The sequence below is a fragment of the Ammospiza caudacuta genome, chromosome 9 (genome assembly GCF_027887145.1).
Source record: "Ammospiza caudacuta isolate bAmmCau1 chromosome 9, bAmmCau1.pri, whole genome shotgun sequence".
NCBI classification, from domain to species: Eukaryota; Metazoa; Chordata; class Aves; order Passeriformes; family Passerellidae; genus Ammospiza; species Ammospiza caudacuta.
Window position 1 is genome coordinate 34,226,273 of NC_080601.1, and position 24,470 is coordinate 34,250,742.

The 24,470-nt window shown below is 40.1% G+C and overlaps 1 long non-coding RNA gene across 1 annotated transcript in view; it reads right to left on the reverse strand.

Annotated features, from left to right (window-relative positions):
* The window catches only part of LOC131561489 (uncharacterized), a 106,328-nt gene extending 84,831 nt beyond the window's left edge, over positions 1 to 21,497 (reverse strand). The window contains exons 1-2 of the long non-coding RNA XR_009275072.1: positions 21,429 to 21,497; positions 17,749 to 17,820 (exon numbers count right to left, since the gene is read on the reverse strand). This is a non-coding gene — a long non-coding RNA (uncharacterized LOC131561489). The remainder of the gene's footprint in view (positions 1 to 17,748; positions 17,821 to 21,428) is intronic.
* Positions 21,498 to 24,470: the final 2,973 nt, after the last annotated feature.

A 24,470-nucleotide genomic window follows, 5' to 3' on the forward strand; every position in this document is an offset into this window, starting at 1 on the left:
CTGATTTCTCGTAGACACTCACAAGACAGTGTTTGGAGGCTGGAGAGAATCTATCCCCATATTCCCTGCTAGTGAACTTTGCTCTTCCCTCCATGCCAGCTCTACCCAGCAGAGTTTCACTAAACCCTTAATTAAAGGGGAATCTGGTAGCCCAGTTTTTTCTAGGATTTTTCCATAGGATTTTCCATAGGATTTTTCTATCCTATGTTAGAAAAATGAATGCAGCAGATGTGATCCATTTTCCAAAATTAACACCAACATTAATAAATAAATACATTTCTCTGAGCAGGGAAAAGTCAAAAAGTCCCTGAATTTTGGAAAGGTGATGGTGGTAGTTGAGGGTGTCAGGAGGTAAAGAGTATGGATGGGACATTCACAAACATGGGAAATAACATGAAAAAACAGGTTGACCTTATGTGAGGCTGACTTCCTCAGAGAGCACCTTTGGGGTTTTCCTTTCTGCTTTGTTCTTTCCCTGATTGCCATGTGGGGATCAATATCAGAATTTTGCTAGAGAACTGTGCCCTGACAGAGATAATGACTCCATCCCTGAAATATTTTTGCAGAAATATCTTCGTATAGAATTCTGTATAACGCAGACCTCACATTGCAGTTATCCATGAAGTCTGGGGTATGTTGGGAAGGAGCTGATGTAGGTTTTTATTCCAAATGAAGCAGAGCTGTCCCCAGCACCAGCTCAGGCTCCAGACTGCAGGAATAACCAGAGGATTTAGCTGTACTTACTCTCACACAAGACCTGCCTGCTCACTTTCCTTCCCGTTTTTAAACAGCTGCTGCTTTCCTCCTGCTGCCTCTTTAAAAGCAGCTTGGTGCCAAATATCAGTGAAAGGATGCTGGCAACACCTTTTAATAAAAGGCAAATCCCACTTACCACTTTTGATTTCGTTTTAGTAACATTAATCATGGTGAATTCATTCAGCATGTTGCATGACTGCTGCGTGTAATTTCTCAGGAATTCCATTTTCATTTAACATTAATTAAAGAACACTTATTATAGTGTTACCAAAATTAATTCCCGGCCTGCAGCCCTGCCTGCCAAGTTTCAACCTTCAGCAAATTGTTATGGGTGAGTTATAGACCCTGGGAAAATGAGGTCTATCATGGAATATTCACCATGGTGATGCATTCCTCAGCACAGGGAGGTGCTGATCCTCCAAAATAATTCACTCCTTGATTCTGCTCCTGCCTGGCCCTTTAACAGAGTTGCTGGAGCCCACAGAAATTATGGATACTTAGCAAGCTTGTTTAATCCAATATGGCTTGTGAGACACTCCATCCTTCTTGCTTAGAGCCTGTTTGATTATGATACACTGATCAGACTCAGGATATTACCTCTTTGGCAATTCAGCTTCCTGCTGCTGAAGCTGCACAGACACCGTGGCAATATTTTTGATACAGCCCAGCAGAGCTAAGTGTCGTTCATTAAAAGAAGATTTATTCACATGCATCTGTCTTGAGTCTGTCATATTCTCCCTAAAGAGGCTCAGGCATTTAATGTGTCTCTTTTTTTTTTTCCCCTCTGTGACATTCACCATGGAGTATATAATCTTAGTTTTCCCATATTTTCAGCACCAAAATAGCAGTTTTGTATATCTTAAAGGATTTTGCTGTATCCTGTTTTTGCAAGAAACCCTAGAGAGACCATGAATTATATAACAGACCTTCCAGGAGGAGAGAAGTTTGGGCTTTGCTTTTTCTTATTGTTTTGTGCAAGTTCACACACCATTATTTGGTCCCTTGTTCTGACATCTTTCCTATAAAATTCCAAACATCTCCAAAGCCTTCCTGCTGAGAAAATTTAAAAAAAAATCAAGGCAAACAGTGATTTTTGCCAAGAATGGGATGGCTTTTTAAATTTTTTTTGTAACTGAAGAGAAGGAAATAAATGCACAGGAAAGCCATGCAAGTGACCAGCATGAGAAAAATGTCTGTGCTTTTCTTTCCAGTCCATTATTTAATATTTGTCCTTGGGAATGTTGTTCCACAAAAGTTTCATCTCCAGAACTTCAATCTCCTAAACAATGTTGAATTTCACAGGTATTTCAAACCTAAGTTATGTCTACAGCAACAAGTGGGAGAGAAGAGTCCTGTGCTGCCCACACTGCTGGGCAGGCCAGTTCCATGGTGGTTACCTAATATCTGCTCCCAGAGATGGGAGAAAACTACAAAAAAAAACACTAAAAAAAGCCCCCAAACAAAACAAAATAAAAGGTACCCAACAAAACCTCAACCAACCTCCACTTCTGTCTCATGTATCAGATTCCTGGGATTCAAAATGGGGTGAGGGCCTACACTTTCAGTGAGAGATCCTCACAGCTCATCACCCCATTTCCCAATAAATCAGAGGAACTCTGATCATTCAGATACTGACCAACAGAATCAAAGAGCAGCTGCTAAAAGATGTTTCCTGTGACTGAGATTATTTGGTGCTGCACCTTCTCCAACCCAGAGCCTGGTGCTCTGTCTAGAGGGGAAGCTCAAGGTGTAGGGAGCTCAGCCCCAAACTTGATGTGTATTTCAGGAAATTACCATTGTGGCACTTCAATGTCCAACCTAAGCCATTCTTTCCACCCTAACCCTTAGGGACTCAACATCCAGGACCCTTTTTCATTATGTGTTTATCTCTCACGCAGTTAGACTCAATTACACCACCACAGTCTGTGTTTGTTTGGTAGAAAGGGTGGTCTCAAGGCTATAGTGGCAGACTGGTGTAACCTTGTGTTTATAATAACTGCATTCTGAAAAAAAAAAAGAGCATTTGCAAGCACTAGGGTTTGTTTCCAAACTCCAAAAATAATTCACCACTGCTAAACTTCTGATGGAAGCTTCCCAGGGGTCGTGGGCACCCCATTGCTGCCTGAGGCCTCAAAGGCACCCAGCCAGGAAACAGCAAAGTTCCATCAATAACCACTCAGAGGTTTGAAGTTTAAATCTGTCCCTGGATGTCCGTGCCAGGAGGAATCTCCAGGAGTCTTTTCCTCCTCATCCAAGACGATCCTGAGCAGTGACCCAGCCAGGGCTGATCACTGGTTTGGGGCTGACACAGGATTTGTTCTGAGGCAGTGACAGCAGCACACCTGAGATGAAACAGCAGTTCCAGTAATGAGATTTTGGCACATCTTGTTCCCTCAAGCACTTCTCCCAAGCATCCCTCAGAGCATCTGATTTTCCCTCTGCTTGGTGCCTGTAGATCACACACCAGCACGTTTTATACTCAGCCAGGGACTTGGCAAAAGCTTGACCTTCTCAAAGTAACATCATCCTTACAACAGCCCATTGTCCAAAAATCATTATTCCTTGAAAACTTCTAGCAACAGCTTACAAATAAACAAAAGGTCTCAAACCACTGTGAGAGAAGCAACTATTGTGACATGAACTGTTCAGGAATACAGGCATGCAGTGATAAATGTAAGGAAAGATGAGGGTTGTGATAACCAGACTGAAAATACCAAAAACCAGGCATGACCCTAGTCAGGAATGAATTATTAACTACTAAACTATTTGGTCCTTTATACATATTTGCTTTTTCTACTTGAAAAAAAAAAAATGGAAAGAAAGTTTACTGAGACACAAGGAAATAGCTCCAAGGTACAAATCCATCTTCTCTCAAATCAGTGCTAGTAAGAGTTGAGTCACATGGTTGCTACCATTCAATCTTCTGCCAGAATACATGAGAAAAACATACATTAAGGGATTTTTGTCTTTTCTTGCAGGGTGACATCCGTCACATTCAAGCAGCAACTTGCAGCAGTTTGCTCTAAACCACGTTTTGTGAGTAAGTGCTGCAGGTGAAGATCAAAGCACTCAAGTGGGTTCTGGGTCATGCACAGGCACAAATCTGAGAGGGGAGAGGTCTTCCCAACATTTACAGGCAAAAGTTTCTTATGTGCTTTGCACAGACTTCCTCTAAACTCTGCCAGACTCTGCCAACACACGTCTCTGGTATGAATAAAAGACTCAACCAAGAAATTGTTTCTATCTCTAGCAGGAAATGTGCCACCACCTGATGACTCACCCCAGCAACATTTTCAGCAACATGAGTTTCACCTAAACGGTGACAATAATTCTGTGCTTGTGATTCACTCCACTATTCACTTTTAGCCCACTTTAAGCTTCTGAGCAGTTGGACAAGCATCTAATAAATGTCTTTTTTAAAGGACCCCTATAAACAGATGCTTCGTTGTTCATGGTACCTCCAAAAAGAAGAATGCTCACAGCATTCCAGGTTATCAACATATGAAAAATAAAATGCTGTGATAGAGTCACAGAGTCACTGAAGTTGGAAAAGACCTCTAAAATCATCAAGTTCAACAATTAACCCAGCACTGCCAAGCCCCTCACTAAACCACATCCCCAAATGCCACATCTACAGGGCTTTTAAATCCCCCCAGGGATGGGGATTCCACCACTGCTCTGAGCAGCTGTGCCAATGTTTCATAACCCCTTTCAGGGGAAAAAAAAAAAATCATTAATATCTTATATAAGTCTCCAAGACTATTTCCTCTCTGCTGAGTTGTATTTTCAACAGAGACCTGGTAAGTTGAAGTCCCCTGTGAGACCATGATGTCTCATGGTACCAAAACAAACATATAATGAAGAGCCAAAGGGCCACGGAAAACCCCAATAACTTTTGGGAAATGGACAACAGAGAAACCAAGGTGTCCATTTAATCTCTGCTGCATGCAATAGTTCCTTATCTCATTGTGAACTTCTTTAATGCTACTATTTGCATGGTAAAAAAAACAAACTCAAAGACCAGAGTGGGGTATGCAAAACATCAAACCTGATCCCAGCAGCTGAGGTCAAACAGGCAAAGGGCCTGGATTTCACTTGGGATTGTGCCTGGATTTTCCTATCACCTCTGTAGCTTACTGTCAGTGCAAAAGCAGCACTAAATTCAAGAGGAATTACTCTCACTAAACTCAAGCTGAATCCTGCAGGCTGCTTGCACAAAGTGAAAAATATTTGATGAGACAACTTTTCCTTTGACTGAACTTTTTGGTTTTTTCTTTTTTCTTTGCTTTTGTTTTTTCTTTTACTTTCTTGGGAAGGAGGCAAGTTATCATCAGCCACTGCAGCAAAGGGCAAGCAAGTTGATGTGCCTGCAGTGATACATTTTCCACAGTTTCATTTTCATCTGGTCATAAAATTGCATTTTAAAGGATTGTTTTGTGTTAGTTTCCCAGGCTTTGGAAAGAGAAAAGAGACTTGGCTTAGCAGGTCATTCCATCCACATCCAGCTAATTCTGCAGATGATATTGATCTCCTTCAAGAATATCACTAAAGAAATATCACTACAGCTCCTGGTTTTTCCTCCATTTTCCCATTTGCCTGTGGAAATGAGGCTTAATCTCAGTTCTAACTGTGCCTTTTAATCTGTGCTTCAGTAAGCTCTGCTCAAATCTCATTTTTTCACACCCAGGCTCTGCAGAGCCTCTCCAAAGTTTTTAGTCGCCATCCAGGCTTCATCCACTCTCCAAGCTGCTGCTGCAGGGAGTGTGACACTGAAGGATGTGAGCAAATTGGATTTATAACACATTAATCTCAAAGTCTGCATTCATTTCAAAGCACGGATCAGGTTTTCATTTTCAGAAATACCCTTCATTTGAAGAAAGGATGTAAGGACATGCTGATATTGTGCCTCTTTGTTGCATACAGTTCTCCATAAAATCTCACTGTGAAACACAATTCTGTTTCTAAGACAAGTGCCAGAAAAGTTGAGGCTGATTAGCTACTGAGATGTCATTTTACCTGAGGTTGCAAAGTAGCAAAATCTATTGCCTCATTGCTCAATTTTATAGGAAATACGGAGAAAATATTTATCTATGTTTACTTGGAAACGCTGTCACTTTATAGGGTATTCGACTCTTGAATATTTCAATGAATTCAGAAGGTTTATCAGACAACAGCTGTTTAACAGGCTAAATTCCCATTTTACTAAAAAAAAAAATAAAACAAAAAAAGAAACAGAAATGAATAAACCAACAATTGCGTAAATCACAGCAAACTTGATGCTACTGTGTAGTGAAGAATAATAAATTTGGTTCTTTTTGTTCTTTAAACCTGAGCGCTTTTTACACAAAAGCTAGAGAAATGTAGTGTGTAATGAACACTGAATTTCCATTCCTCTGACATTTCACCTTAAGCATTAAACTGTTGTGGAGACATTTCTTAATTTCCTTGGAAAATCCTGGTTTCTAAGCCTACAGATTCACAAGTACTTCTTTGGCTGAAGATCAGAGCTGCCCATGTCCCCTGGGTCACCTAAACGCCACATTTTTGTTTTAGCTCAGATTTGGTGCCAAACCCAGAGCTCCTGAGCTGGGTTCTCTGGTCAGTAGAAATCTCAGAGGCTGAACTGCGAAAAGAATAGCTGGGCATAGTTAGTCACAACTGCCTGTGAGGTGACAAAACAGGAGTACTAAAGGTTGGGAGATGCAAAATAATTCTTATTTTTTCCCCTCTCTATGGTTCAGAACTGCTTTGGAAGCTCTGCATGTCCAAGCTTCAGCTTGCAGGTGGAATCCTTCAGCACTGCAAGCTCTGACTGGTGGCTGCAGCCCTGCCTACCCTGAAAACACACAGAGGCTGCCATAAATTCCAGAGATGTAGGAGCACATTCTTTCTCCTCATTCCCTCAGATATAATAATTGCTGAATCCACCAAGGAAGGACCCTGTAGGCAATGGGTTTTCCAAAACAGAGCTGGAAAAGCTGTGAGATGCAGATTTGGTCAGCTAGAACATTTTTATGAGCAAGATCGGTTTTCACAAAACTGATATGTGGGGTCTGGGTTATACAGAATTCTATAAGAAGATATTTGTGCAAAAATATTTCAGGGATGGAGGCCTTATCTCTGTCAGGGCACAGTTCTCTCACAAAACTTCCATTATGAAGCTTTCTTTGGCCTCACATGGGTTTTCCAGTCCAAACCCAGGGGAAAAGTTCTGCTCTAAAAAGTCTTGTTAGAATAACATTCCCCACTGAATATACCTATAGACCAAAATTCCATTTCAATCCATTTTGGAAAAAATATCACAATCACAGAAGAGTTATCTACCTCCCATTTAGGGTTTTGGCTTCTATTGCTCTCCACATGGTGGAGGTGGCTCTGCCACAAGGTTGCTTTACCCAAAAAACATCCTCAGATATCAATATTCCGACCAATACCAAGAGAAATGCTGGGAATCCTCTGTGCCAGTGCTTTGAATTGTCTTGATCCATTATCAGGAATACTGGGAGGCTCTGACTTACAACCTCTCCCTTCCCCTGTGAGAAATGAGAATTATTTTCTTGCATGGAGTCGAGCCTAAGTGAATAAAAAGATGCAACACTTGGAGTGTGCATGCACTACTTGGTGTGGTTGGCAGCTCGTTGTTGTTTTCCAAAGGCAAACATCAGTATCTCGTCACCAACCACCAAGGAATTCTTCTTTGAGGTGAAAATGTTTATCTTCAACAACAGTTCTACAGCTGTTTCAGTTTCGCAGGATTCCCCAAAATAACATTTTTTTTACCTCCCAGACGTTCAGTTGCATACATGCAAACACTTCTGTCTGCCTTGGCATTCACTTTGAGGTTTAATAGTTCCACCTTTTCCCATGTGGCTCCCTTAATAAAACACATTTTGTGTTTTAGCAAAAAGAAGAGATGGCTTGGGAGTTATGGCTGTTTGAGAATTGTCACTTTCCACTACACCACTATTTGCTAACACTGCACTGGGCAGTGACACATCTCTGGGTTCACCTCTCCATCATTTGTTAGCTTGGATTTCATTGCCATTTAAAATAGAGGTAGTTTGGTAGTAAAAGAAGAAAATGAGGATCGTGCTTCTATAAGTTTTTTTGTGAAGCATCACCCAGTTGCAATCTGGCTATGATATCCAAAATGACAACTTTTCCTTGCATTAATCATTCAAGGGGGCGTTCAGCATCTATCAAAATTCCTTCCATAAACAGGATCAATTTTTTTTTTTTTTTTTTTTTTTGTTTTTAATTTTTTTTTATTTTTTTTTTACCATTTCAGGTAATGATACTTGACTTGCTCTGCAGCGTGCAGGGAAGTCTGGTGAATGTTAGGGCTGTTTGGCAGAGAGGAAGTGACTGCACCACTGACACTGTCCAGGAGTGAGTGGTGATAAACCCTGGCACAGCCACAGAAGGCAGGGCCAGGCAGAGCGACACGAGCGCTTGTGGAGGCAGGAGGAGCTCAAAACATCAGCAGCTCAAATCAACCCTGTCCTCTGCAGGCTGCAGACAAAGCTCAGGAGTGAATGTACTGGGGAGTGAAGTGAGATAAGAGGTTTTCTTCTACTGCATTTTCAATAAAAAGTCAAGTATGTCAGCCATGCTTCACAGTACAATTCGGACTGTAATCAGTTCAGAGAAGTCCAGTTGTAGCTACCATCTTGAATTTATCTCTCAAGAATTTCCTGCTGTTATTATCTCACAACTCTGGCAGTTTAATTGAGGCTGAATGGCAGCTCGCTGTTAACCAAGAGAAACAAGAATGCACCAGATATTTCCTCAGATTCTGATGGGCTGCTCACGCTTTAACTTTAGGCTCTGTAAGTTATGTGAAGTCCTCCATGGTGTTCATGCTCCCATGTGCTGCTCATGCTGAATTATGGCTGTCATTCTCCTTTTAGCATGAAATATGAGCCAGTTAATAGATTTACCTGATTTCCGCTCAAGATGAAAACCCAGAAAGGGTGGAAAGGAAAAAAGTTCTACCTATGAGTGATGAAATATCAAACAAAATATTGGTGTCTAAGAAGGTATTCATAAATTAAGGCATTTTTGAGCTTTCATTAAGGAAATATTAAGTTCCAATAGATATTGACCTGCCACATGCATGAATTCCACCCATCCTAATCTATCCATCTATTCCAAGTAATAGCTTGCATCCCATCACACCTAAAATAAACTTTTGCTAATGAGCACAAGGGAATTGAAATATTTGCTTTGGCATCCTGGATATTTATATTTCACAGACCTAGCCCATTCTGACATAATCAGCAGCAGGACAGCACATTAACCTTTCCTCAGCGCTCCTAACTCAGCAAGTTTGATGGCCAAGCACGAAGACAGGTAGTCCAGGTAATTATTTAGGAAAACAAGAATAAAAGTCTTGAGACCATAATATGAGATTCTAACCCATGCAAAGAAAGGTTAAATACAGATTATATTTGAACTAGAAATGCACTGGCCTAGGTTGATTTTTTTTTTCTCCTGTCTCAATAGTTACTGTAGTTGTTTGTCCAAGCAATGGCTGATTAAGTTTTCATGCCAGTGCATTAAAATGGAAAATTAGGATTAACTTAAGCAATGGCAAATAAATGACTCGGGCACTGGTGGTACCAATAATGCAGAAGAGTTTTTCTGCCAATTTGTGGCATGTAGATAATGTTTATAAATGCCAGGACAGCATCTCTCTACTTGAACTTGGTACTTCCTTATGAAGTATTTCTTTTTTGTGGCACCTCCTCTCTCTTTTTGACTTGTTACAACTTTTTCAAGACTTTACCAAAGAAATACCTGTCACGCATGGAAATACTGAAATTGTGTCTCTTTGAAATCTCTTCTTTGTACAGTCCTCATCCAGGGTCTGTCACAAATTGAAAAAGTATTTCACACTCAAATCTCTGTGATAGCTTTAAAGAGATATAAAACAACAAGTATATAAAACATCAAGACAGTTCCTTTGGAACATCAAAAGAAATTATTCCACAGAGAGGCCAGCATTAACCTAAGCTGATATAGGGTCTTCAGCTACTCCTTCTTTACTTTGTGAATTAGTCTTGGGGATTTTTTTTTACTGCTGGTTTTCATTGGGGGTTTTCTGAAGCTATTTTCAGCAGCTGGTTGTCAAAACTTTTTCTGGAAAGCACTGGTGATATAAACAGACTACTGATCTAATCATGCAGTAGCCCTGCATTTAATTAAACTTACAGTGTGTCTTCACATTAGGGAGATATATTAGCCCTTGAAATCTACATAGAAAGGAAAATTTTGGGTTTGTTGGAAATTGCTCATTGGGATGAAGGTGATGATTCAAAATGCCATATTTCAAAGAGTTTCCACACAAGTAAATACAAAGCTTACCTCCCCTGGGAAATACCATATAATGGATTTAAAAGATGAACAAAATCCCAGTGTTTATTCATTCTAGTGGATAAAAAGAGCAAACTCGCTGCCTTATCACAATGGTCAATTGTACCAGAAGCTGAAACAAGCCATTTCTGACAGCCAGCGAAAAGTTACATTTGTGCCCATTTAAAAAACCCAAAAAAAACAACCAAACCACTCATGTTGTATTTCATGATGAAAAGCCAATAGAAGTCCCCAGCCAAGCTTTTTTATCACTGAACTATCTTGATTTATACTTTGAAGTTCTCAAAATGAAACTTTCAGCCTCTAGCTCACTAAAAATAGCCTTGCTGTAGCTGGTTTGGGAGGCAGCTGGGGCAGGTAAGGCTGGAGCACTCAGCCCCTAGGAGAACAATTGTGCATTAATCTTTTGCTCTTTAGAAAGCAGTCATGTCTTCTACACACACAAGCCTGCAAATTCTTAGTAATAAATAGTCCATCTGAAGCTGATTTGCGAGATGCATTTGCAGAACCTGAAATTTTTTTCTGAGAAAAGTCAACATTACTAATGGAAAAATGTGCCCTCTCTGCACATATTTCAGTTCAAATACTTGTAGTTACCTATTAGCAGCTGAACCACTGAGAGATGCTGTGGCACCCTTATAATAAAACATTCCCTTTTCTCCACCAATTTTGGTTTTTTCTCAATAAGAAATTAAGCAAAACTCTGTCAGCACTGGTTTGCAGTAGCTGACTGCTCTGGGACCAGTTGACCTCTCCAGGTTTCCACTTACCTATTCAGATTCTGAGAGGTCTCACTTCAGAAAATCTATTACTTATATAGGTAGGTACAGCACTGCTGGCTCAAATATGATTTATGGAGCTGGTTCTGAACTCAGACAAGGCCAACAAACCCTCTCAGACTTGGATGCCAGTTCCTGAGCTACACATAAACACATTCCTGACCCTCTGTGCACAAAAGCATTCAAGATAATATTATAATATTATAATTATAACATTATATAATATTAACCTGCAGGATAAAAGACATAAAAAATGGAAAATAAATTCTTAATCTTGCAGACAGTACAGACATTTCCTTGGATTTACTGTAGCTTCATATTAGTGATGCTCTGAGGTCAGTTTTGTGGGGATTCATGATGGTCACATATACATAACTTTGGAGTCAGACCTATTTTTTGCAGCCACTAATGTATTAAGGGAAAATATCCTTTTTATCTTAGTTTAAGGAAAATTTCCTTTTTATCTTCAACAGCTTAGTTTATAATTTTCTATGCTTTACCCAATTATCTTAGAACATTATTCCTTCACCCAAAAGCAATGCAGAGTTGGGAGATAAAAGTGGGAAGGCTGCAATCTGTTGGATCCCTCCATGTGCACAGCTCCTGAAATTCCTCATTGTCCTCACCCTTTCTTACACACAGCTTCATCAGCTTTGGAAGAGCCCCATGGGACTATTTCACTCAGAGTTTCACACAATGAGAAGGAAAGAGGATAGAGACATCAGAATTAAAGATTGAATGTTTAAGGGATTCTGTTCAGCAACTGGGCTTATTTTAAGCTTTAGTGCTGACATTGTCAGAGCTAAAAAAAAAAAAAAGTATTAAAAAAATCAGCTGCTGAAAGTTCTTTAAGGCTCAGAATTGGGATAAATGACTTTTCTGCTATGTTGCAAACTGTGTCAGAAAAGGAGGACGTTGTCTTGCTTTGAGTGTATTCTGAATTAAAAGGCCATAAGGAAACTATTGTGCTTGGGTTCTGCAGAACAAAGTACATGTTGTAGAGTCTATTCCACCAATATTTCAAACTTTAAAAAGTATGGTGTTTCATGCCTTAAAATAACAAAAGCTACACTCTTGCAGAGGTTATACCACATGGGGGTGTTCATTTCCCTTTGTCTTAGCTGCATAAACTCCGAATCAACCCTACACAGTAAATGATGTCTGCCCTATTGTCTTGTATAAACACTCTTTTGTTTTCCTTCAGCGCAGAGCTGTGTTTAAAGAGAGCCCTGCACGAATTCCAATAAAGAAACCAGTGTAAGAAAGCTGGATTTGTAAAACGACCTAGAACAGCTCCACTGTTACCTCTCCTGGTGCCGCAGAGCCAGCAAAGGCAGATAATATTTTATTTGGAGCTGAAATGAACTGTTGTGAACTCTGACAAAGCAGCACTTCAAAGCATTCTGAGCATACTGCCACCAGCACAAGGAAATTTATGGTGGCTGAGAGCCTGACTCTGACCCTCCTTGCACCATTTTACTCTGCTGACTTCAGCTGGATGGGAGAGCAGGAGAAAGCCACTCAGCCCTCTGTTGTCTCTGATTTAGAGAAACTTGCCAAAAATAAAAATGGGAATCCTACTCAACACACCTATTTTAGTCCCAAGAAAAAGCAGCTCAGAAAAACCTCAGACAAAAGTCTGGGAAACTTCATGGGTGGCCCATGCAAGGCTCGGGAGAACTGATGAAAAGTAAGATGTCAGATTTGGTGATATTGCTGAATCTTTAGAAATTCAAACTTTCTGAGATTGGGACTCAACCCACATAATTTTATTATATTTACTGAGCCATAGAAATGCATCAACATGGCTAAATTATAATACAAACCACAGGAAAATTATTGGAAGGCTTTAAGAAAGGATACATATTTTTACAACCTCAAGCCCATTCTGGATTTCATGGAGCCTGGCGTGCAGCAACTTGACATTATTACGATGATAATTTATTAATGATCTGTATATTTCAGTGCCCCTCTGGCTCTCCTGAGACAACATCAAGACTCCTCTCTGCTATGCATTTCACAGACATAAAGAATGGATGTTTTTGTCCTCATAAATCAGCAGAATAATGCAATTGCTGAATGCACGTAAAGGCCAGAACACAAGAGGATTGTTATAAAGCAAGGTATAAATCCTATTGCCAGTTATCCCTAAATATTCCCTTTTTGGAGCTTTACAGTTTGTTTTTTTTTTTTAATCTATACTGTGCATAGATATCCTCAGACATGAAAAACAGCTGAAAACTTGTTAAATTCCTTGATCACACACGAGTGAGTGAATGGTAAATACAGTGTAGCCACCAAGAAGAATTCAAAGGACTTCGAATCTTTAGATCTGATGTGTAATTCAGCTGACACACGGCACGTGAAATTTAACATAAAGTCATGCAAATTGGTTACAGAAAGAAGTAAAAAGCGAAAGGGGAAAAAACACAGAGGGGCTTAATAACAGTGGACACCCCATAAAACAATCGTAGGGCCTGGCCTGCTGCCAGCGCAGCACAAACATTCACATCCCTGGAGCTGATGGAGCAAAAACCCCACCAGCACCCCACAGGGGAGCAGGGTTAATCTCAGCCACTGCTATGATGTCATCAAAAGCTATTATTTTGTTCCTGTTTTTTAAAAAAAAAAAAAAAAAAGTCTAAAACTTGAGCACAGCCAAGAGAAGTTACACAATGAAACTGCTCTCTGTACTAACGCGTGCCAATGGCCTGGCGGCTGGAATGCAGATTTAGGTGAAAAGAGGGTGGGATTTTTAGGGATTTGTCAGCATGTGGATTTTTCAACATTGTAGTTTTGGGGTGGCTTGTCAGGGGCTCTCTGCAGTGGAGGATCACACAGCCCTGCCCAGAGCATCACCACAAACCTGTGCTCTGTGCGTACATTTTGAGATACCTGCCCTGGCCACTGTTACCTCCCTTGTGCAAAACCTGACAGGATTAGAAAAATATGTGAAATGTTGGGGCTGTAAATAGTGAATTCCTGGAGTCCTTCTTTAAATTTCCTTTGAATTTTTTTTTTTTTTTTTTTTTTTACCTTTTTATCACTTCTAACTTCCTTCAAATTCAGATTACGTGTCACTAATGAGATTGCATTAAACACTGTGGTATTTTTGCCATTTTTTGAAGTTTCTTAGAAAAAGCTTTTTTTCACTTCTCATTGTCCCACTATCACTGAGCATCTAGAAACACAAATTGGGATGCCAAAACCAGCAAAAAAATCTCACATTTGTACATGCAAGACAAGAGAAGTGCTTAACCCTGCCTCTCTGCAGTTGGAGTTTTGCAAAACCATGCTGCCTTGATGGTTTAAAACTTCCTTTCATTGACCACTCTAATGTGCTTTTGCAAATCTCTTGATGAATCCCAGGTTAGTTGAACTGTTCAATTACAGCTTTATCCTAATCCTACTTGCTAAGCATTAATGCCAGCAACCTCCCACATCCTAATCCTGTCCCACTTGACACTGACCCACACTCAGTCCCACATGATGTGTGTGTTAGCACAAAGCCATGCAAACAACATATTAATCAGGAATGCAACAGGAAAAGGAAAGAAATAGAGACGGGAAGGGTTTTTCAGCAAAAAGACACCACTGGCTCCACACACAGGCTTGGCACATGCAGATTTAAATGCATCTTAAAAACAACATAAATACACACAAAAATGTGCTGATGGTTACAAATCTAAGATCTTAGAAGGTCTCTTGATCATTTGATTTAAAACAAGAGAGGAATCCAGTCTGAGGGCAGATTGAAACTATTAGAATTAGATACAGTCTTAGAAAATGGAAAGACTTTTATGTGTGATAGACTCCCATCCTCTATAATTCACTGCAGACTGGGAAAGTGATTCCTTCAGATCTGCTGCTGACAGCTTAATATTCCCAATGATAATGTTGTCAGGTGATAACACAGAGCCAGCCCATACACTTTGATCTGAATGGAAACTTTGCTTTAACTGCAGCATTCTGAGAGATTCTGCTTGGCAAAAAGCTCAGCTAAGCTGAGATTACCTGAAAAGCATCTAATTGTGGTCAAGTTAGAAATGCACCAGCTTTGAATAGGTCTAAGTTGCCTTCCCTGAACAAACCCTGAAGAGTGACCAGAATTCTCTCTCCAAAAACATTACTGAGGCAGACAAAGACACACAAGAACAATCCTAAAGAACCTCATACCCAGCTTTTAAAGTGAGTGTGCTGTCAAATGTATTCTCTCAAATTCCAGGAACATGAATACATGAACAGGAGCTTGTAGAAACTCTTGGTTTAAATGTCTCTCCACAACTTTCCTTTGCTAACCACAAGACCAACGAAATTCCTGTAGGTTTCTACATCCATACAGCTAAATATGCTTCCAATTATTTTCCTGGCACAGGTAAAGAAGAATTTCAATAGTGTAAGGCCTTTATGTCAGGATAGCAAAGCTGTGCCTTTCAGAATGCTGTTGATACTGTTCTGCTCATGTCCAACACTGTAATTTCAGCAGTGCCAGGCTGGACTGTCCCTGTGGGTACCTGAGCAGGAGGGAAGAGCTGAGCAGCTTCATGCTTCATAATCCCTTCCATACTTAGGGATTAAGGACCATTATTCCCTGCCCATGGGCAAAAAGGGCACAGAGGATAGAGAAAAATGGTGCAAGGGCATGATTCTTCTCCTCAACTTTTGGAAAAGGTAGAAGAACAATTGTGGCATGATTAGAAGGAAAGGTGCAATTTCTCCATCTTCCAAGGAGCTCTAAATTTTAGGAGGAAAGGCCAAACAGGAATGGCCAAGGTTTGCACTGACCTCAGGAACAGCCCACGTGCATGGTCAGAACTTCTCTTATTCAGAAAATCTTTAAAGGCTTTCAGTGCAGAGAAGCTGATTTTTGCCTCATTTAAATTCATAATTGACCTGCCCCTGTTTTCCATGTCGTGTTTCTGTTTCCAGTGTAAGGAGCATTTCCAGTGTAAGGAGCATTCTGCTGGAGGGTTTACTCAGAAAACAAGAAACCAAAAGTCACTGCAACCCTCTAAAGTAGCACATACTGAAATTGAGGGATTTGATGTGGCAAGCAATGTGGCACTAATGGTTAAATGGTTAAAATCCACCAACACAAACTGGAAATGGGATCTGAAAAACAACCCAACTGTTTTGGAGATTATTACGCGTTAGAAATCAGGGAATGATTTGAAAATTGCTTTCAGGTATTATGTTTACTGAAATTGCTTTCATACCCTGGCTGAATTGCAGAGTTATTATCACCTACCACACGTACCAGATAAGCTGTGGCATTTGTAACCTGAGCATTATTCTTATCATAAGGGTTTCATTAAGAGCTTCCATGTGATACTGCAGTGTTTATGTGCACACACACGTGCCCCACTGCTCTGTGTGTGCATCATCAAATTACTCTCCTTTTAATTGCAAAATCCAGGTTGCCTTTGTGCTTAAAACAGGCATTATGCAGTGGGGGAAAAGAACAGCATAAGAATAAGAGACTCAATTTCCTGAAATTCAGAGTACCACTGTCATTAAATGCACAGAGCAAAGTGGTCAGTTAATTGGGGAAAAAAAAAAGAAGCAACAACATCTTTTAAAAAATAAATTCAGTACATCTCTTAAGCACAATAAACCACTTAATAGCATAGAAACTTGAACTTTATCAAAGAGAAAGACAACAACAGCCCTTTCAGTTACCAGACCCTGGTTTTGGCAGGAGTGACAGATCTTGGATCAACTCCTCATTAAGTTGTGAATTATTAATTTTAATCCTAATACACAAAGTGAATGTTTCATCTTGGAAATCTGGACTCGAAAAAGAAATACTGTCAAAGGACTGGACCTTCCTTCCTCCAGGTAGAAGCAACAAAGCCTTGGTGAGCTGAAGTCATGGTGCATTTTCACACGAAGCAGGGTGAAAATTATGTCAGGAAAGTATGAAATTTATGGATTTGATGAATTCACCTGGACCTTCTCCTCACTGACCCCATGGGATTCATTTCCAGGGGAGTTTCAGGAACAAACCAGCTGAGTTTTGTCTTATCTTCCTCTATACAATGGTTAAAAGTTTCTGACCTGAACACACCTCCACAGGCAGCAGGATTCTCCTTGAAAGTGCAGACTCCCAACAAGAAAAACAGTAATGGTGCAGGCTGTCAGCAAGTCTGTGTGGAGGCCCTCTTTGAAAGAGGCATTGAATCCCCCTCACATTGCCACTAAACCTGCTGGCCACCTCCAGGATTTTGCCTGGATTTACACTTCCTATTTTCTCTTGTCACCTATGCAGGGGTTTCAAGTTTTGGAAACCACTATATTTTTCCCAATTTGACACAACAGTGGCGTAAAGGTGGTTGAGTACATATTATTATCAGCCATTGGGGAGTACTGCAGAAAAGGCTACAAAGATAGAGCTATCAAGTCCACCTGAGCTGGGTTAAAACATGTTTCTTTCATGTAGAGATGATAAAAGAGCTGTGGAGTAAGGGGAGGTCATGCATCATCAAAAAAGTACACATGAAAGTTGTCCCTTGCACAGTTCTCCCCTTTGTCAGTCCATTATTTACCATAAATACACCTTTTGTCACTACCTATGTCACCACCACTAGCCTGTTTATGTTAATAAAAGGCAGACCGACAAAAAACTACTCTCATATACATGGAGAAAATATCCACTGATTCCAGAGTGGTCCAAGGCTACTAAAACACCATGTTTGGTTTAAATATTTATTTATGGACATGTGCTGCTCCAGGTTTTCTAGATATTTTTAAAGGGATTTCTCCACATGATCTTCTCTTAAATTTTCTGGTGTACAATGAACTTTTTCAAGCCCAGGTTAAAAATCCCGCTTTAACTCACCAGATAAGATGGAATCTGTGCCTTCTGAGCACCAGCAGCTCTCACTCTCTGTTGCTGGGTGTTAAAATAGCACTAAAAATAAAAAAAAGAAAACGAATAAACCACTCTAGACACAAAATAAAAGTTTTCCTGCCTTCTCTCACACCTTTTACTACTCTATATTATGGATGCTATACTGCTAAAAGACACGGTGAAGGTGTTTCTACTTGTGCAGATATATGATATATAAAATATGCTAAGTGAATGATAAAAATGGTGGAAGATTTGCCACTTTACACTGTTCTCAGCAATATATTTACTTGCCTGTATTTTTTAACATTGCTTGTTAATTTGTTTATTCTTCTTACTTCTAGCCTTTGCGACATCCTCCACAACACCAATCTGAACTCCTCCTGCCACCCTTCCAATTTTCCCTTTAAACCTCCAAGCTTATGCTCTGCCCTCTTTCCCTCAGAACTCAACCACGGTTTTTGGGAGTGTTTCTGCTCCTGGCAGGGCTGCCAGTGTGTGATGGCAGGCTCTGCATGGGCAGGGGCTCCCTGCAGGGAAAGGGCAATGTTTTCAATGTTTTCCTTGTCCCAGAATGTCGCGTCCCCTCGCGGTTCCGCTCAGCGAGCGGTTCCTGGCCAGGGGAGCACTTTGTCCCCTGTGTCATATGCTTGAGCCCTCCCTCCTTCCTGCTTGGGATCATGAGATTACTGCTAACAATAATAAAGCCAGCATTCTGAGTTTACAAAATAGAAGGCACAGAGATTAAGCCCTTTAATTAATCCTTGAGGGGAATAATCCAGACATTGCTACCAGAGATACTGATTTTTTTGGGATGGGGGAACAAAACCTTCAACATTGTTTAAAATAATTTTCAGAACATTGCAAATTACTGAAAGCTAAGGGGCAACAAACCTCCTTGCTCCTCAGCAGGCATTCAGCAGCAGCAGCTGCTCAGGGCAATCCCAAATCCACTTTATAGGCTCAGGTGGAGCTGCTCTGTCCTAATGCAGGATGCTGGGGTGAGATCAACACAAAACACAATCAGGGGCTGTCACAGCTGGCACAGACACTCTCCAGACTCAGATGGAGAAGGGATTTCACCTGAGCTGGTCCAAGCACTGGCAATTTTTCAGTCCAGTCCCACTTAGGAGCACTCTTGGAGGAGCTCAGGGCTGTGCACAGGAGAGCACAGTGTGGTACCAGCTCATGCTCCTGCCAGGGGATGCTGCTCCTTGTTCCCTTGGAAGGAACAAACCAGACTGCACTGGAGTGGACAGAAATCTTTATCCTGACCTTTAATGGAGGCTGAATTTGGTCTTTTTTCACACAGCTCCATGACTTGGTATGAGTAAGAACATTACATCTTCTTTTAAGGGTATTTAGTCACTGTTGACTTTTCCAGTATTGGTGCCGGCTTTTCTCATCTTGTTGGAAAAAAAAAACCCACAGTGAAGACCCTGGCAGTGCTATAGTGGAGGTTTCATGGTTGTAGAAATCCTAAAACTATCATGTATTCTTCTAACACATGTGCTTAGGAGTGCTAAAACACTGACTTCACCCACAAATAGTTCAGCATTTTACAAAGTTCTACTTCCCTGCCCTCGAGAGCTTTCTATCTTAAACAGCAAAAACAAAAGAAGGGAAGAGAACAGAGCAGAACAGAAAAATATTTCTTTTTTAAAAAAAACACTCTGGTCCTTTGTTTCATCATTTTTGTCAGTAGTTGTAAACAACTTTAATTGCAACAGTAAATGAACTAGTATGTCTATGAGAGAGCACTGAAAACTAAATACAAAACAAAGTATTACTTTTCAGTAATTAAATCTTTCTTCTGTCCTTCAACAAAGGTTGAGGGGTGAAAATACCTAGGAGTTGTTCCCTGGGCTATAATAGGAGTCAGTCCAAATTCCATTAGCTCTGGTGGGAGGTGGTTCAGACCCATACTTTTATTCTGTGAAATGAATGGAATAATTTCCCAAGAAGATGGCACTGATTGAGGAAGACTAATTGTAGAATTAAATATGAATAAAGGCATCTTTAAAATTACACCCCAGTAAGGCTGGTGAACATTTCTTACTCTGTAGCCATAATACATTTCTATACTGAAAAAGTTCTATAGTGTCAATAAATGTTTACATCATCCCTGATCCTAAAAATATTAAGAAAAAGATTGTGCTATATGAAATGCAAGGAAACACTTGGAACATGGATTTATGTGATTTATTAATTAAATTAAGTACATTTAGGAGTTTCACTATTAAGGAATGAGTTATTACTACTGCTGTACTAGGAATAGCAGTTCTGCCCAGAGAGGGATGCTGATAAGTCTGAAATGATCCAAAATCTCTGCAGTTGTTCCTGGAACAGCAAGAGGAGGCAGAGCACCTACAAATTCAGTTCCTGAGAGGAGGAGGCAACTCAGGCAGCTGAACTGCTATGGGGAGCACTGACAGTGAGCAAGGATAAAGTGTCTGGTTCCTGCAGTGGACCAGGCAGGGGTCTCTGGGAGCTTTTTTGCTCCATTACTCGGAACAGTAGGATTTGAAAGCATTTTTCCATTAAAATTAAAAAAAAATACACAAAATGACAACAGCGAGGCCCAGCTTTCAAGCCTGCACATAAACATCAGTGCTCGGTTTTGAGACTTGTGGTCCTTAAGACCTCCTATTTTATTTTCAAACAGCATGCCCCCTGCCAAGAAGTTACATTTTTTCCCTCTTTAAATAAGCAGCTAGGGTAATGGCGTGATGAACAAGTTTCATTTCTTTCTGTTCAGCTTTTTCCATCTTTAATACAGCCTCCAGCAGGCCAGATGGCACCAATGCAATTGCTAGTAAGTCAATACATCTGGCTGCATTCCTGAAATGACAAATCTGATGGATAGAGCCCCAGCTCCTATACAAAGCCTCTTTTCAGAACACTCTCCCTGGTACTTGTCTGCTTTAAGCAAAACCTAATGTGTGAAAACAAAATAAAATTGAGCTCTTTCAGCACCCCGCGCTAACGTTTCATTTGCAGTGTTTTTATTAACGCTGCCCTGCTCCTGTACCTCGGCCCTGCTCTGCCCAGAACTCACTTTTTGGCACAAGACAGGCTCTGTTCCTCCTCTGGAGCTGCCAGCAGCTCAAAGCAGGTTACAATAAACACTCTGGGCTTTGCTCATTAAGGGCAGCGCGATTGTTTAGGAAATTGTCCTCTAAGAGAAAACAATCTGAGAAAAGCAGAAATTGAGCAAATGTTTCTTTCAGCCTCAATAATGTCTCTTTGGGCAAAATGAGAGTTGGAAATAGGTGTGAGCTCCTGGCAGCAGCAGAGCAGGAGCTGTCAGCAAGGCGCGGCGCTGGTGCTGCTGCAACCCCAGCCATGCAAGGTGCAAGGGCTCGCCCAGGATCCGTGGGTTATTCGCAAATCTGCAGATAAACCACTGGGGGAGTTGCTCAGACTGACAGGAGGGTGTGTGTTGCTCTGATTTTTAAGTTTTTCTTCTGGTGTTCATATTCTTGTAACGAACTTTCTCACACACTTTCTGTAAATAGCCTATTGTTTTGGTCATTTATGGAAGAGAGAAATTTGATAGACTGTTGGTTTGTCCAGTGTCATTGGAGAGGTGGCACTGTCACCCTCCAATCCACTGTCACTTTTGGATATCTATAAATGTCAAAGTCAGAAATTAAAAGTTCTCTTTTTACCTTGAGAAAACTGCATGTCCGTGTTGTATTATTTCGTGTCCCATGGTAACAGGTGTGTAGCAGAAATTCTGCAACAAGAGCAAGTCAGGGGTTACCCATCTCCAGAAAACTACAGCCCACTGCAGCCATCAGGTGTTCACCACCTCTTAGACAGCATTAGACCTCATCTTAGTTTATTGTTATGACTTGGGAAAGCAACCAGCACCAGATAAAACACAAAAACCCAAAAATGTGCAACTCCATCAAAGAACTGCTCTGTATCCATAGCTGTATTTCACAAAAATATTTATATTTAAAGTATTGATTTATATTAAAAATAAAATTAAAAACGTATTTATTAATAATTAAAAATAAAATATATATATGTTATATAAAAATATATATTTAGGATATTAAAAATATTTTAAATATATTTCACCTCTCTCTGTGAAGTGTGATGCTCATAATTTGTGTTTATTCATCAGTGACAGACTTGTGGAAAGGGAGAATTTATTTCTGTGGTGACTGCAGTCCCTGCCATGATAAATATCAAACAACTGACCATTTTAAGTCATGTTACTTGCACAAGAAGTGGCTCAGTCCTTGAAACTCTTAAAAAAAAATTACTTTGTCTCCTGACTATACCTGCTGAAGGCACTGACATGGAAGTAACAAATCTATAAAGAAATCCAAATTCAGAAATCAAGAAACTCAGATTATAACCACTCACTGCAGTAGTTAACAAGGATAAGAGTAAAATGCTGTGTCCAGTGGGTTCAGCATCCACCATCCCATCACAAACACAAGCCATGATTTGGGGTCTGAGCAGCCCCATGGTGAACATTTCTGTCTGCAACCTGAGCTGGAGAGTCCCAGCCCAGAGCATTAAAGAGTGCAACAGGCAGAAAATGTCTGATTTATTGGGTACAGTCTTTGGGCATAGAAACAAAAATGACGACAGCGAAGCTTTCCCAACGTCTGTGCTCTGCACCAGGGCTTGGATTCCCTCAGAACTCAGAATTTTCTTCTTAAAGGGGCAAAGCAGCTCAGGTGGAGCATTTCAAAGACACCTCCTTCATTTCAGTGCTCATCTCCAGGCAGAGAGCATCCTGTGCTCAGGGGCAGATCCCCTCCAAAAACCCCTGCCCTATTCTTCTTGAGGCTTTTAGATCCTGTCTCAGCTATATCCCACATGGAGAATTAAGTTACTTGCAGAGGCGCCTTTTGCATAGCTCAGTAATATCAAAGTTTAACCTCTGTTTAAGCTGATTTCATTGTTTTAACTTAATTTTTTTATGAATCATGGAAATAAAAGTTATTTAAACTACCAGGGTCTGGGATGTACAGCACAGATAAGGACCCATCTGTCCATTTCTCTGTACTTCAGCATCCTTGGCCTGTTTCTAATATGAGTTTGGGGAGAAAAGGAGAGGAGTTGTGGTTTTTTTAGTCTCTTGCTAGATGATGTGGGTAGCTCTAAAAATCAGATTCACATTTTTTACATTTTTCGGTGAGCAGCAAAAATAAAATCCTGGGCCTTATCAGTAATTTATGTGTAAATAATTTCAGCATTATTTTAAAAACAGCATTGCAAAAAAATACTTCACATACCTCAAATATCAGCAAGCAGCAATAAAAAAAACCAAACTTTTTCCTCACCATATAAATTAGAATGTAAATATTTATACACAAACTTACACATGGAAAAACACAGCCAAAGGAGTATTAAAAGTTATCAGTAAATTTATAGTACAAAACTGAGTCTTTACAGCATTGGTGAAGACCTGAGGGTTCAGATACTGAGCTACTATCATTTGAAATATCACCAAACATCAGAGAGATCTGTAGAATTATTCTCTAAATATTTTACCTATATATCTCTAAATAGTTAAAGAAACCTAAACTTGACAGCTATCATTATGAGGAGTGTTTAGAAGAGGAAAATTGAGAATAAGAGACCATCCCATCAAGTATAAGGGGCTCTAGGATTGGAAGAGAATGAAGGAGTCCTATTCTCCAATTTCCCTCATTGTCTTACTGTTTGTAGTTCTCACTTCTTAATCATTATTTCACCTTTCAATCTACTGCAGCCACTAATTATTTGACTTTTAGATTCCTTTAATCTCTCCAGGTTGCTTGTCTAGCTGTCCTTTGACAAGATACTATATGTGGGTGAATATTTGCTATTTTCTCCATTCATTTTTATCAAATGACACATTTTAAATTGCCTCATTTTTCCATGCAATTTTTGCCTACGAGTGTAATTGCTGCAAGGACTTAAATCATGTAATATTAGAACATTCTGAAATAGCAGTAATGATCTAAAAATAGGGAACCCTTTTGAAACAGCTTTCAGTTATGGGGAATCCAAATTATTCTAATTTGGAAACACATTTAAGCAAATTTGGATACACTGTGCAGCCAGTGATTTTTCACCACTTTGATTTTGCGCAGCCACATTCCATGCTGATCATCTGAAATCAAAACTTCCCTGGCCTTGTCACCCTCCTTAACGTGCTCCTCCGTGAAACAGCACTGAGAAATTGCCCTGTTTTTGAATATTTATCCTCTGAGTCATGTAGTGAAGCCTAAAGCCCAGTGATTGAGGGGGAGTCTCCACACATTGAGTCACCTTTCAGCATTTGGCCAGGGAGAACAGGAGAGCACACTGGCTATGTTTGGAAAGACCCTGGGGAGAGAAGGGGAATCAAAGAAACCACTTTGAATGTGCTGATGGTAAGATGAGCATGAAAATCGGTGTTTTACAGGCACTTATGTCCCATTGGAGCTCTTGTTATATTTTAAACCTGCCCTTAGATATTCAGGTGATAGGAACTGTGGAAAACAGATGGTACCCAGCCCTGGGGATACTAATTACTGGAAAATTAGCATAGCTGAAAATGACATAATCCAAGTGAGGAGGGAACTGATGTTAAAGCTTGTGCATTAAACAAAATAATAAACAATACACTTGTATTCTGGTTGAGGATACTAATTACTATAAAATTAACATAGCTGAAAATTACATAATCCAAGTGAGCAGGGATTGTATGTTAAAGCTTG